Genomic DNA, 14,796 nt, shown 5'->3' with positions numbered 1-14,796 from the left:
GCTATTTAAAAAAAAATATTATCCCAACAAAATGTTATGATACATGTATTCGTCTAAGGTTAGGTGAGCAAAACTGTTCAATTGGTCCCCCGTCTAGCATCAAATGTGGTATTCTGAACCACTCTCGTGGGCCTCTCTACCTCGTTAAAATCGTTTTGGTATCCTGAACGAATCTCGTAATAGGTATCGTTAAAACCACGCATGCGCACAACATACAAATAAACTAACCTTGTAAATCTGGCAAACGTCAAACATGCGACCCGCGAGATGTTTTGTTTTTAAAAATGTATGTTTATTTTTTATTGTGAGCTACTAAATTGGCAATTAAATATATTGCGTCACCTGTAAAAACTCAAAAGACGCCATTATACAAATTACGACAAATCCATTTGTGCTCATAAATTGAAGGTTCATAAGTTTTTTTTAATTTGTCGGGACATTTTTAGTCTTTGTCAAAAATAACGGAGTTAATACAGGTAAGTACTCGTAATTAATACATTGAATCAATTTAAACACGTAATATACTGTCAAAATATTAGTCAGATCGATTTGAGGTCTTTTTTCCTCGATCCAGATCTGGCACAGTTTGAGTATGTCAGTCGGTGTTGATTATATTTTAACACTAAATTCGTTTCTAATTTATATTAACTATTAATTTATATATACATAAATTATCGTACGAAACTCGGGATACACATTTAATGCATCTTAATCATGCTATAAAGGTTCCTAAAGATTGCCATATTGAAGCTAATTGAATGACAAGACGATGCATTGATTGATTGTTTAGTATTCCCAAAGACATACGGTCGGCCGTCGGCTTTTGTACTTTCTACTTTTGCGTAATTCACTATTTCACACATTTAAATAAATTTTGTTTTTTACAGATTTTTATCAATAATGCAGGTGCTCCCTCGGTTAACTAGTGATAACTATGTTAAGATAATGTGTTATGAGGAAAATAATGAATCAGGTCATTAAGGAAACTGACAAGGAAGGTGTGCCTACATTAAGACAATTTCAGTAGAATTGTAATATATGGAACGCAATAAGCAATATTGGATACTTGTGGGCTGAAATAAAAAATGAAAGGTTCCTGTAAACAATTATGCCCGCAAACGATGGATTTTATGAATTTTGAAGAAACTCTGGAAACTATCACAGATGATATAGTATAGGACTTCAACAATGAAGATGTTAATGAGTTAATTGAATATCACTCAGAACCTCTGTCAAATGAATGCTTATTTGCAACAACTGGTAAATGAAATACACAGTTAATGTAAGGAAAAAGCTGATAAAATTGTCTTTGACAGTAAAAAATATGAATGAAGCTTTATCTATTTTGAAAATTGGATACAGCATGTTATTATATAGAACTCTTTATTAAGAAAACAAAAAATATAGTAGTATTTAACTAACTCTTGACAAATTTATAAAGAAACCACCTGAAAGCACTTAAACCACCTCATTAACTTAATTATATCGAAATTTAAAAATACATATTTTTTACATCCCTCGACTTTCGAACATTCAACATTCGCGCACATTTTCAGGAACCAATTATACTCTACTATATATAAGTCTACTGTATTTCAATCCTTGGGACAAGATGTCACTCTAATGGTTAGTGATACTGTAATTATATGTCTGTATACTGATAACATAATGAATCATTACATGCAAGAACAATTTTTGCTCAAATTACAATTGTAGCTGTAAGGTTTAAATATCAAATCAAAATGCATATAAATTTTAAATCCTTATTTTCAGATTTGATGTCACAATCTCTGAATGTGTGAGTACAAAATGAACCTGTGCAAGATCTGTTTGTTTGATCCCATATTGTTGAAATATACTTATTCTTCTGACATTCTCAATTACTAAAAGGTGTCAAACCAAAAAATAAAGTAACTAATTATTTTCATTAAGGTTGTGTAAGGTATCTCATCATTTCCCTATCCTCACCATGTGGTGCATAGGGCACTGCATTGGCGCATCAAATGCAGCATATTTCATCATCAGTTACATGAAGGTAAGGTGATCAATCTTACACTTCAGGTGCTATTCCAGGGACTGAAACATTGCAGTGAACGTTAAGAATAAATATTTTCTGTTGATCCTGCCAGGAATCGAACTTGGGACCTCAAGCACGGTCGGCAAACGCTCCGACTACTACCCTACGAGGCAGACATATCTCTACCCAATTTCCTTTTCCAGAATTTACATAAGAGTTGCCATAAAGTCGAAAACGCTCGTCCAGGGTTCTGCTTTCATTTTTTAAGCAGAACTGTTTCCTTTGTCAGCTTGGACACGGACAAAGGGTATGCAATATTATGTTTCCTAGAATTTGAGTTCATTGTTGGTTGCCATAAAGGAATAATAGAGCATAATATATTTAATCAATTTATTCTAAATTTGTTGCAACAGAGAGGGAAAACATTTTTGAGAAGAGAATATGGAAGTATGGGCATTTACAGGGCTTATGACCAAATTGAATTTTATTAAACTATTTCTCCCTAGAGAGGAAATCCAGCCAGTCCACAAGTATTTGGACATACTCATAACATTGTTTTATTTATTTTCACTATGGTACCATATCCATAGTCTGTATTATTTTTTTTTAAATGTTATGTTGAATATGCATATTAACATTTAAGATCGTTTTTATTTTATTTTTTATGGCTTACAAATAATGAACAATACAATAAATTGGTATAATATCAAAATTTGTTACGTTTAGAAATTTTTCATGAATTAAATGTGAACACAACATGCACAAATAATTAATAAAGTAAAAAAAAAAAACTTTTTTTTAATCGACTAAATTTAATTTTTGTAACTTTTTATAATTTTTATGTGTATTTTACATTTTTTTTGGACTTTAATATTGTTATTTTAATTTCACTAGATTTTTTCCCCTATGCTTATTATTATGGCATAACACGGCAACAGCCTAAAAAAAATCAGTACATTAATATGTAAACCGTGAATCAATTGAGTTAAATTGGGTTGTGGTCCTATGACTATCGTCATGGACTCACGGTTCAAAGGTCCGTGGTTAGAATCCCATTCCATCCCAACTTGATTCCTATTTTTAATAGAGAGTTATTTACAGCTCGTCGAAAATGGCCCTCAAAATTAAATGTTTAAGTAAATCATAAGAACACAAATCTCTTTTAAAAAAATATATAAATATATAATGAATTTTTATACCGTAGAATAAATAAATGTAGGTAATCATCATCATCATTTCAATTCCGCACCTAATTGCATAGGGCACTGCATTGGTACACCAATCGCAGCGTATCTTGATATTTTTGTTACTTAATGAAAAGATGATCAATCGTACGCTTGGGGTGCCAGTCAAGGGACTATGAAATATTGTACTGTAAAATCACCTTTTAAAATAAATATTTCATGTCTACCATGTCAGGAACTGAACCTGAGACCTCTTGCATGATAAGCAAACGCGTTGAGAGGATGTGAGAATACATTTTCTTGTAACAAAAGGTAATATAAATAAAAATAATTTCAAATGTACTGTTTTCGTAAAACTAACTAACTAAAACTAAAGTAAATACAATTCTTGGCCAGAGCCCTTATTTCTCCCGGTGAAAGTGATCACATTAAGGTTCCTTATATTTGAAATATGTGTTTAAATATTTATGTGTGAGATATGACTATATTTTAATTACGTGTGAAAAGGAAACTAAAACACCAAAATATTTTTTCAATAACAGTACTTGCACTGTAGTTTATAAGTTTTTAGGTATAAAATAATAAAAAAGAACTACAAAAAACTAACTAGAATTTAGCTAATGCTCTACATTTGTGAGAAAAGGTTTGAGTGTTTGATGTAGTTGTTGTAGACTCATTTCTGTAGTCCGCTTTTCTGCTCTGCCACATATTTACTCCTATTTTCTCAGATGATCATAAAGGTGTTAAAAATTGACACCAAATTGCAACATTTGATATTTCCTCTTTGCTAAAAATAAAAAAACAAAAAATTATATAATTTACAATACATTTTTAATTACATTTATTACAAAATGACATACTAAAATAAGCACTTAAAATAGTAAAATATATCTTATTTAGGTTAGTTGGAAGTTATTCATCAGGTATGTGTAAATATGTGTAAGCTGATTAATTCTAAATATTCAAAATGATATAAGCGATGTCATATGTAATGGTATAACTTTGTATTTTCCATATGGTGACAAATTTCCTTTTGTTAGGACATGCCAACGTGAGCTGTAGAGAAAATATTTAATATAATATGAATTTTAAACTAATACAAGATATTTTAATAGTACTTACTTTATTTAAAAAAAGTTCTTATGTACTTTGGCTCTTAATCTGTTTGGTAATAAAAAAACATTTGAAAAAATAACAAATTGGGTATTATTTAAAGCAAATCTAATAAATAGTTTAATATGGAAATAAATGATGATTGATATTTAAATATACAAATGTATAATAACTGTGTAGGTAGTGATATTTCATTGTTTTTGCAACATCTTTAATACCCAGACTGGTATCTTAACGATAAAAATATATATATATTACAATTTTTATAATAATAACTGAAGTATTGTATCCTTTTTATTTAGATTTATCTTTATATTAAAGATATCAGTCATAAAGGTGTAGCGACGAATCTTGCTACTGATTATTTCAGATTTGTGAATTTAAGTACCACTTATCTTTCATTTTTTAGTAAATTACAATTTAAAATGAGAATTTTCAAGAGTGCAAAAAAAACTTGAATTACTTAATAAACAATGTGTCCCACCTCCAAGCAGATGACGAATATATCCTATAGTTTGATATCCATATATTCCATTACAGCATAAATTTAAAGACCCAATCGATATCATCCCTTCGAAAGATCTGCTTTACTGGTTTAATATAATCTGAAAAAATACACTTATAAAGGTTAAATTATTTACAGATGTTCTAAAACAGAATGAGATTTTTTTTAGAAGATAATATCATTAAAAGTCTAGACATTTATAGAGCTTACTATTTACTACTATTATTATTAATATTGATATAATATTTGTTTTAGTGCAAAGGTATATTTAAACACCACTATTCATAACATAAATTATATTATATTACAATAACCTTAATAATATTGTATCCTTTTTATAACACATGTTGTGAGCTATTATAAAGGGTGATGGGTTTAGCAAAATTAAATATCTTATGTGTATGCATGTCCAATTGTCTTTCATTGTTTCTTAATAAACATTTGTAATTTTTCACGTCTCTGAGGGAGTTTGTCGTTACAAGATTCTCTTACTTTTTTAACATATTATTTTCTGGATATTATGTATACCTGTGTTATTTTTATAACTACCTAATTTTACCTTTTTATTTTCATTATTTCTATATGTGTGAATTAAGATGTTCTATTTTGTAATGTACATATATATGAATAAATAAAATTGAAATACCACCACTAAACCACTAATAAAATAAATATTAATTATGAGGAAGACTAATGAACAAAGAAGACCAAAAAAGAGATGGCATGACCGAACCCAACAAATTATTTGAGAAAGATCTCATCAGTGGTACGGGCGGTACGGCAATACTTTGTAAGGCTCCCCTCCCACTAGGCAGCCTGGCTGCGGCAGCTAATACTACATATGACGGCTTATTAGATACCGCACACTAGGCAGCCAAGAATTCCTGGCTGCGGCAGCCATTAGAACGCGTTTGACGTGCACGGCAGCCAACTGGCTGCCTGCAGCCAGAACGAGACAAAGCAAATGTATGTGACTGCCTCAGTCTCCGCGCACTTGTCGTAGCAGCCAGAAGTATTTTATGAAACGAATTTGCAATGACTTTCGATACAGAAGATCCATAAAATAATTTTGAAATGAACCCTTTCAAGTAAAGGATGAATTCAATATCTTCTTTTTGGTTTGCGTTTCTTACGAGATAAAATGTAAACAAAAACATCTTCCACATCCATTTTATTTGGACTGGCCGTCAGGCTGGCTGCGCAAAATTTTGACTGCAGCAGCCGGGCTGCCTAGTGGGCGGGAAGCCTAATTATCAAAAAAAAATTAAAGGGGAACATAAAAGCTGTTAATATATTCCTTGCGATTTTAACCAAACAAAAATACCGCTGAAACGATAAGTATTTACATACATAATAATTATTTACATTACGAATATCAACAATTAAAACTAACAGTTCGCAGTAGCGGTATTGCAGTACCACTGCGGATATGGTAATACTTCAAAAGTTGGAAAAATCAGCACACATGTATGAGATTTTGTATGACTGCAAACGCATGTGTGTTGTATATCCTCTGGCTGTCCCGGGGAAAACGGCTTGGTGGTTTGTTTATTTTTTACTAACACTAGCTTATTCTTAACCTTTTACAATTTATAAATATTATAATGATTAATCAGTTGTTAACAACTTGAGAAAAAACTCGTAAGGTAAGTTTAAACCGTACACAATATATAAGTTTGATTAAAATACCGAATTAGATAAACATACCTTCAAATGATGATTCCTGTTGTCGCGCAAGATGTACATTTAGGGACGCTGTGGTTCGTATGCAAGTTTCTATAGAGTACAGTAGGTATTTCACAGAGGTTCTATAAAAGTAAACAAAATCCCTAAGGACATGTAGATCCGGGGCATACTTATCATTTACAAAAGTAGTTGAACTGTCACTGTATGTTTGTTTATGTTTTGCATTGTTGCAATATAAAAAGTACAGTTTGACGTGAAGAAAAAATAAATACCCCACATGGCAAACGTTATAAATTTTCATCAGGATAGCAAAAGCGTTATATTTTGTAATAGGTATATTCATCTCGTCAGTGACGCATGCGCACGAGTATTTTTTCTCATTTTCGACACTCACGCTTTTGCGGTAGATATCGAACTATGAAACGTCAATTATAAAACCGTCTAACGAGAAATAACGATTGAGGTTTGGTAAATTCAACATAATTAAGTATTTTGGGTCATTCTTAAGGTCACAATAATGTTTCTATTGAAAATCATTATTTTTGGTTTTATGTGTTCGAATTCATTTACGTAATTTGACATGTAATCATCAGAACTGCCATATAGAAAACCAAGTTTAACCGCGTTCAAAAAATAAAAATCCCTAAATTACACCACGTTATATTCTCGTCCGAAAGTCGAGATCATCTCGTGGGTGTCGAGAGTGATCAGAATACCACTGCTGCAATTTGTTTATTTTTTAAAATCTTATGTTTCCAATTCAAACCAGCAAATTTTCCCAAAATTTCAAATACAATGAATTCTTGAATCAAACAAAATGAATTTGGAACATTACAGCATATTTAAATGTTTTATTTAACAGCTATAAAAAAATATTAAAAAAAAAAAAAATTTAAAAATATTTTTATATAGAGAATGCGCATCTTGAACATATACCTTTTAATATTTTACCGTTTTTGCTTGTATATGTAATTTTTAATACTATTTAAATGTTATTTGTGTTTTTTTCTTTTTATATACTTTTTTTGGCTTGTATACATAATTTCAATACGTTTTTGATAAAAAAAATTAACCTGTATTGGGTGTGCGCATATTTTGTTAATTAAAAAAAAAAAGATTTTATTTTGTACTAGTTCAGTATGTATATATACATACATGTAATTTTTAAACTTTTTCAATTTTCTTTCCCAGATTGCATAATGTAAACATTATTTTGAATTTATTTCCATGCCTAGTATTCTGTTTATTTTGTTATTTTCAAGTATTTTTCATACCCTTTTTAATTTGTAGTATATCATAATTTTAATTTTTCTGCTTTTGTAAATAATATAATAGTTTAAAATTTAAAAAAATTGTTATCTGTATGTCCCTAAATGAGTTTTTTAAAAAAAAAAACTTCTTGGGAATATTGTATATAATTATGTATAATATGTTTTCAATATAATAAAAAAAAAAAAAAATAATAATATTTTATTACACATACCTCCTTTTGTTTAGCAACTACAAAACTTTCTTCCATGTTTATGTGTGTGGGTGTGATTATGTTTATATACTTAGCATGCGTTAGTGCTTGCATGCATAAATATGTATATGTATATATTGCATTGACAATTTTTTTTAAACAACACGGATAACTTTTACCGAGTTAGCTGACATCTGGAAATAATGCTATCTCTCTTTATCTGAATGAAATAAGATGAAATTTTTGTTAATAGCATGTAACTAAAAGAGACAACACAATATCTGCTCTATTTTTGGCTGGTATTTTTATGACCATGGGTTTAGGCTTCTATTGTTATCGAGTCTCCTCGGGCTGCTCTTCAACTTAATTTTTTATATATCTTATTATTATTAATGTCTTGAATAAGAGGAAGAATTTGTGTATCTGGGAAGCATGTTTCCAAGAGATGGAAGAGTAGAAAAAGATGTTCAAAGGAGAGTGAATGCGGGCAACATAATGAACGGCGCACAATAATTGCTAATAAAAATATGTCAATCAAAGCTGAAACATAGAATTAGCAAAGGAAGGATGACAGTAGAGTGAACACGGCTTATCAATATAATATAATAATAATTCGATATCAAGCAAGAGTGCAAATCTGAGTCATGTAGAACTAATGGATGACAAAAGAATGGTAAAACAGATGTATATGACGAGAACGAATGGTAACGTAGGACGTGGATGACCAAGAAAGACACGGCATGATCAGATAAACCAGAATCTTAAATATTGTCATATCAAAAGCAGACACAACTGGAGGGCATGTATGACAATATGTATGAATGAGGAAGAAGCTAGGAATGTGTCAAGATAGACGTGTGTGGCGATCCATCTTCTCCGCCTACCCCTACGAAGGAATGGCATAATAGTAGCTATTTTTTTTTTTTTTGGATAACTTATAACGTGCTATTGTCAGAATATATTGCATCAAGGCCGCTTTACAAGTGATTCTATGAATATGAATTTGATTTCAAATTAAAATTTATAATTGAAATAAAACAATTTATTTTGTCTCCACATGCTATAAATTTATTCATATTATTCATTTGGGTTTTAAGTTTCTTTGGAAACATCATTTCACTCTCACAGTTTTGCACCTCCGTTAGAAGAGCATTCCATGCCATCAGGCCGCCAGCTACCGCAAATGCACGTTCACCGAATTTAGTGTGCTGGATGGGTAGAGGTATAATAACTTTTCCTACCCCCGTAGATGTAGCTGATCTAAGAGTAAGACGTCCGTCAGCTAGTTCATCTGGAATGTGGACGTGACTTATACATAACCCAACAGAGCTTGTATTCTACCCGCTGTGGAAAACGTAGCCAGTGTAATTCATGAACTTAAGAGATTTTAAAATTAAGTCTTGCTGTGGTATTTAGTCGGTACAAATTATGGGTGAGTCACGTAGATACCATTACAATAATTACTATGTACAATTTATAATTACGTAATTAATATTTATGTTTATTTTTAACATATTTATTTTATATACATCAAAGAAATACAAGAGCGTCAAATAATTTAACTTGCGAACAACCTAGGACTAACAGAAAAAGAAACAGTTTTGTGTATACAGCAATAAAGTTCTACAATTCACTTTCTAATGACCTAAAAAATATACATACTTTTAAAACATCTAAACAAAACCATTCTTACAGCCCGTGTGACGAGTGATATGGGATGTTATTTTATCGACTTTTTATTAAAACTATTGTGTCATAATATATTATATCCCCTCATACCAGCACTTTTGCTGATTGGGAATATTTCGTACAAATAATATGTGTAATGTAATGTGTAAAGTTAAAAACTATGTATTTTGTCACAAATAAATAAATCTAATCTAAATCTAATTTTATATGAAAATGAAAACCACAATTTTAATCAAGAAAAAGGTGTAATTTTTTTTACATATAAACAAAATCGATCTTCGTTTAGACAATCAATAAAGATTAGAAATAAGAAAAGCCATTGACCAAAAACTCCCCATAATAAATAATCAATTAAATTTAACTTCGAGTCTTCTTTTAAAAATATTCCCATTATGATTCATATTTCCATCTTCTCTCTCCTTCTTTCATTCTTCTGCTTCTTTCTTATAACATTTTATGATATAAATAGCAACACAAGTAATTTTAAGTTAGTTCAAGTCTTGACGATGAGGAAGTAACCTCGAAACAGGTCAATGTATAATTCAAAAGTTAAAGTGGTTTTCACAAATTTATAAAATAAGTTTATAATGTTAAGGGTAAATGGATCATACACATCATGGTTTGACATTCATAAAGGAGTCAAACAGGGATGTGTGATGTCACCATGGGTGTTCAATGTGTATATCGATAACTGCATGAAAGAACTGAAAGGCTTAAGAATGGGAGCGAAAATGGGTGATTTAAATGTCAATTGTCTTTTGTGTGCTGATGATGCCGTGCTTCTTGTTAACAACAAAGAGGTACTGCAATTCTTAGTAACAAAGGTCTACGATGTATGCAAGGGAAGCGATATGCTGATGAATGTCAATAAATCGAATGTGATGGTTTTTGAAAGAAATGAAAGTATGACTTAATGTGAAATCACTGTGAATGGAGTTATACTAAAACAAGTAGAGGAATCTGTGAAGTATGTTTACTAGGGATGGAAAGACTGAGAAAGATATTGAAAGGAGGGTGAGTGCCGGGAACAGAGTGAACGGTGCATTTAAATCAACCTTGGCAAATAAATGTTTGCCGCAAGAGGCAAAATTAGCAGTTCACAGTGGAGTCTTCGTCCCGACCCTGATGTATGGACTTGGAAAAACAGGGATGAAAGTAGGCTGAATGCTGTCGAAATGCGATCTCTCAGGCGAATGTGTAGTAAAACTATGTACAATAGATGCACAAATGTTGAGATCCGTATATTATGTAAGGCTAAGATAAGCATTATTGACAAAATCAAGAAAGGAGCTCTGCGCTGGTTTGGACATGTAGAGCGAATGGACAGCGAAAGAACGGCCAAGAATATTTACAATGCGAATGTTGATGGATGCAGAATAAGAGGAAGACCGAGAAAGACATAGCATGACCAAATCCAACAAATACTTAAAGATAGACATGTCAAAAGTTTATTTATTTCATTTATTTCATTTCATTTATTTATTCAGATATTTAGAACATTACAGAAAAAGACCCAATTCATTCTAAATACAATAATAAATCACAAATTACAGTAGATAATTATGTTATTAAAATAATATAACAAAATGTAAAAAGAAAAATTAAATGTTAGAAAGTGCTTTCCTAAGGGAAGGCCCACTGTCGTGAAATATGTCGACATCCGAGGCGATGCGATTAAGTAGCAAGATTGCCCTACCAACCGGCATAACCATTGGCAGGTTGGTTCTGCATCGCGGTAGGTAAAACAATCGATGCTGTCTTTGTCGAAGATAGTTATCAGGTACGAACAGACCTACATCCATCAGAATTTCTGAGTTATGTATGCGACCACCGATCACCTGGAAAAAGTGAACACCCAAATGAACGTCCCTCCTCCTCCATAATGACTGATAGCCTAGTATTCCCAGTAAAAAGTCAGTTGGGAAGAGCCAAGGATAATATCCACACTCTTTAAGGTACAGATAGCGCAGAAATTTTTTCTGCACTCTCTCCACCATCAAAGAGTATCGAGTCTCATGTGGCGACCAAATAATGGAACTAAACTCCAAACGACTTCTTACCAAGGAATTATACAATGTCCTCAAAATCTGAGTGTTAGAAAAGATCTTGGCATTTCTAAGAACAAAACCAAGCATTTTAAGGGAGTCATTACATAGATTAACTATATGAAGATTAAAAGATAACTGAGCATCAAACAACACCCCGAGATCTCTGGACGTTGAAACCCTTTCAAAGTTGGAATAATCGGCGCGCGTGCATGAGAAGATGTATGAATGTAAAGGAAGCGAGATCTGTATGCAAAGATAGAGTGATGTGGCGTTCTATCCTCCCTGCCTACCCTTACGGAGAAACGGCGTGATGGTTCATTGTTGTTGTAATGTTTATTCACACTATATTTAAAAAAGTCAGTTATACTTATTGATATTATTAATGGGATACTTTTTTGACTAATGGTATTTTGAATAAACTTGTAATTAAATTCAAACTATACACCCTCATATGAAATTGTCACTCTTATAGCGCTCCCTTCAAATACACGAATCTCTGTAAAAATTCACAGAGAATAGTACATTTGTGACATCCCTGTTTTTGTCGGCCTCGTGGTGTAGTGGTTAGCGCATTTGCCTACCATGCAAGAGGTCTCGGGTTCGATTTCCTACATAGTTGACATGAAATATTTATTCAAAAATATGTTTTTACACTTGAATATTTCATAGTCCCTGGACTAGCACCTGAAATGTAAGATTGATCATCTAAAGCTGAAATTTGTGCACCAATGCAGTACCCTATGGATCATTAGGTGTGGAAAGGAAATGATGATGATTTCTAAACATCTGTGAACGAAGGACGTCTACACTAAACATATGACCACACCTCTTTTTCTACAGACTCTAAGAATGGCGGCCATATTTCCAATTTTTGCATATTATTTGCATGCATGCGCATAATCTGAATGGAAAATAAGATCAAGATTTTAACAAATTTCTGTACTACGCGACAATAGTTTCTAAGTCAAAATATAATCAGTTTTCTGATCCAAATTTGTATTTTCAAAAATGTTATTTTGTCAAATTTCATATATTATTATATTTCACTGGATTCTACTACTTTTCTTATCAGTTTTTACCTTCTTGGACTTTTTTCTAGCGTGTCTTTAAAATGTAAACTTCTTATAAAATGCATACGAAGCGCGGGAAGGGCGCGGGCGGGGCAACAACAACACATTCGGTAACTGGGAAGTTAGGTACCATGGGGCATTTCAGCGTTGCGGACCGTGCTTACTGTGTGTGCGAGTTTTATCGGAATAATGATTCGGCAACCATTGCTTGGCGTAAATTTCGAGAGCATCACAAGTTACACAATTTTAATGACACTCCATCGATTCAAACGATCAAGAACTGGGTTGCAAGGTTTGAAGAGACTGGTAGGGCGTTAGATAAACAGCTACAATATGCAGATTTGGTTTCAACAAGATGGAGCGACAGCCCATACTTCTAACTCCGCTGTGCCCGTTGTTAGTCAACTTTTCCCTAACAAAGTGATCTCTCGACAAGGAGACATAGCCTGGCCGCCACGTAGTCCGGATCTAACCCGATGGATTTCTTCCTATGGGGTTATCTCAAAAGCAAAGTTTACGACACAAACCCGCGGTCAATTAGTGCCCTAAAAGAAAATATTCGTAGAGAAATGGCGAACATCACAGAACTGACGTGCCGTTCAGTCATTGATAGTTTTAGACGTTGCTTACAGGAGTCTCGTGATCATAACGGGTTACATTTGGATGATGTGATTTTCAAAAAATAATTCCCATTTTATGTACCCACACAATAAAAATATTTTATTTATTGTTATTAGTTTTTTATTTATTAATAATTTACATTTCAAAGGACTTATGGGCCACACTGTACATGTTTTTTTCAGTTTTATACACATTAACAGTTTGTTTTTTTTTTAGTTATATTATTTTTGTAAGATTTTCATATTTTTAAATATTGTTTCATCTTATATAAGATTTCCATATTTCAATCATCTCTTCACATTACTAAGACTAAATATGCTGTATTATATAAAAATAAATAAATGCTGCTTACCTCAGAATAGGTATTTTCCATACCTAGTGAGGATAGACAGTATCTAATATGTTTGCTAATATATTTAATTAAAATTTAATTTTACCTAATTTTACTACACCTAATTTTTACTTAATTTTACCCTTTTTCACTGTTTTCAAACAGAACAAATTGTATTATTTGCTATAATAAATGCCTATTTTCGACACTGAACTGAACGGTAATAATACGGCTGTAAGGCTCTTGATTGTGACCGCCTGATTAAAGCCCTATTTCCAACATGTTCTGTCAGAATTACATATAAGGGTATCTGGAATTTATATCAAACAAACAGTACTAGATAGAACGGAAAGGTAAGTTTGGGGTCAGGTTAGTTACACTGGCAATAGATTGATAGATAGGCATAGGCAGTAGATATATTGTAATAATCTATAAAATTAGATGTAAAAACAAATTCAAATATTATTTTAGGAATGTTTAATAAATGTAAATGAATAATATCCAACCATAAATTTCTATTAATTATTATTAAAGCATAAACACGTGAACGTGTACGTTTATACTATGTGTATATATATATATACATGGAATGTAATATACTGTAAATGTAATGCAATATACTATGTAAGTATACAAATGGAAATGATAAAAATAACAATCTGTTTTGTAAATTCAATTAATTCTAAAGAGATTGGTGAGTTATAAATTTTAATTTTGGTGGCTCACTAATAGAGTAATATAAATTACTCACACGTGGTGTAGTGGTCAGTGCGTTTGCCATTTTTTCGCTACCATTCAAGAGGTCTTGGGTTCGATTCCCGACATGGTTGATATGAAATATTCATTTATTATACAGGACCAACCAGCTAATGGTTTTTTTTTTGCACCACAACAGGCCAGGAGGCCCAATTACAGTGGTGAATTACATCACAGGACACCCAGGCTTGAGAAAAATCACTTTTTTTTTGTGTTCTCACCGGGAATCGAACCCAGAACCTTCCGTGCGTGAGTCAAGGGTCTTGACCACTGCACCATGGAGGCCGCCTTTTTAAATTTAAAAGGGTGTTTTC

The 14,796-nt window shown here is 32.0% G+C and overlaps 2 long non-coding RNA genes across 3 annotated transcripts; one reads left to right on the top strand and one right to left on the bottom strand.

Annotated features, from left to right (window-relative positions):
• The first annotated feature begins 327 nt into the window (after positions 1-327).
• On the top strand, positions 328-2,527 carry LOC148274624 (uncharacterized). The gene is made up of 3 exons (XR_015824250.1): positions 328-725; positions 888-1,626; positions 1,774-2,527. It is a non-coding gene; the product is annotated as an uncharacterized LOC148274624 (long non-coding RNA).
• A 71-nt stretch (positions 2,528-2,598) lies between these two features.
• LOC148274623 (uncharacterized) lies at positions 2,599-7,221 on the bottom strand. Of its 2 annotated transcripts, none has more exons than XR_015824253.1 (3): positions 6,527-7,221; positions 4,778-4,919; positions 2,599-3,988 (listed from the first exon to the last, which is right to left on the bottom strand). It is a non-coding gene; the product is annotated as an uncharacterized LOC148274623 (long non-coding RNA). The 2 variants fall into 2 exon arrangements; XR_015824252.1 differs by having other exon boundaries at positions 4,799-4,919.
• Positions 7,222-14,796: the final 7,575 nt, after the last annotated feature.

This window comes from Micrasema longulum, unplaced genomic scaffold (assembly GCF_059751315.1).
Source record: "Micrasema longulum isolate JH-2025_06_02 unplaced genomic scaffold, ASM5975131v1 h1tg001613l, whole genome shotgun sequence".
Taxonomy (NCBI): Eukaryota; Metazoa; Arthropoda; class Insecta; order Trichoptera; family Brachycentridae; genus Micrasema; species Micrasema longulum.
Note: the sequence above shows the minus strand (reverse complement) of the source record. Positions and strands in the feature narration are given on the sequence as shown.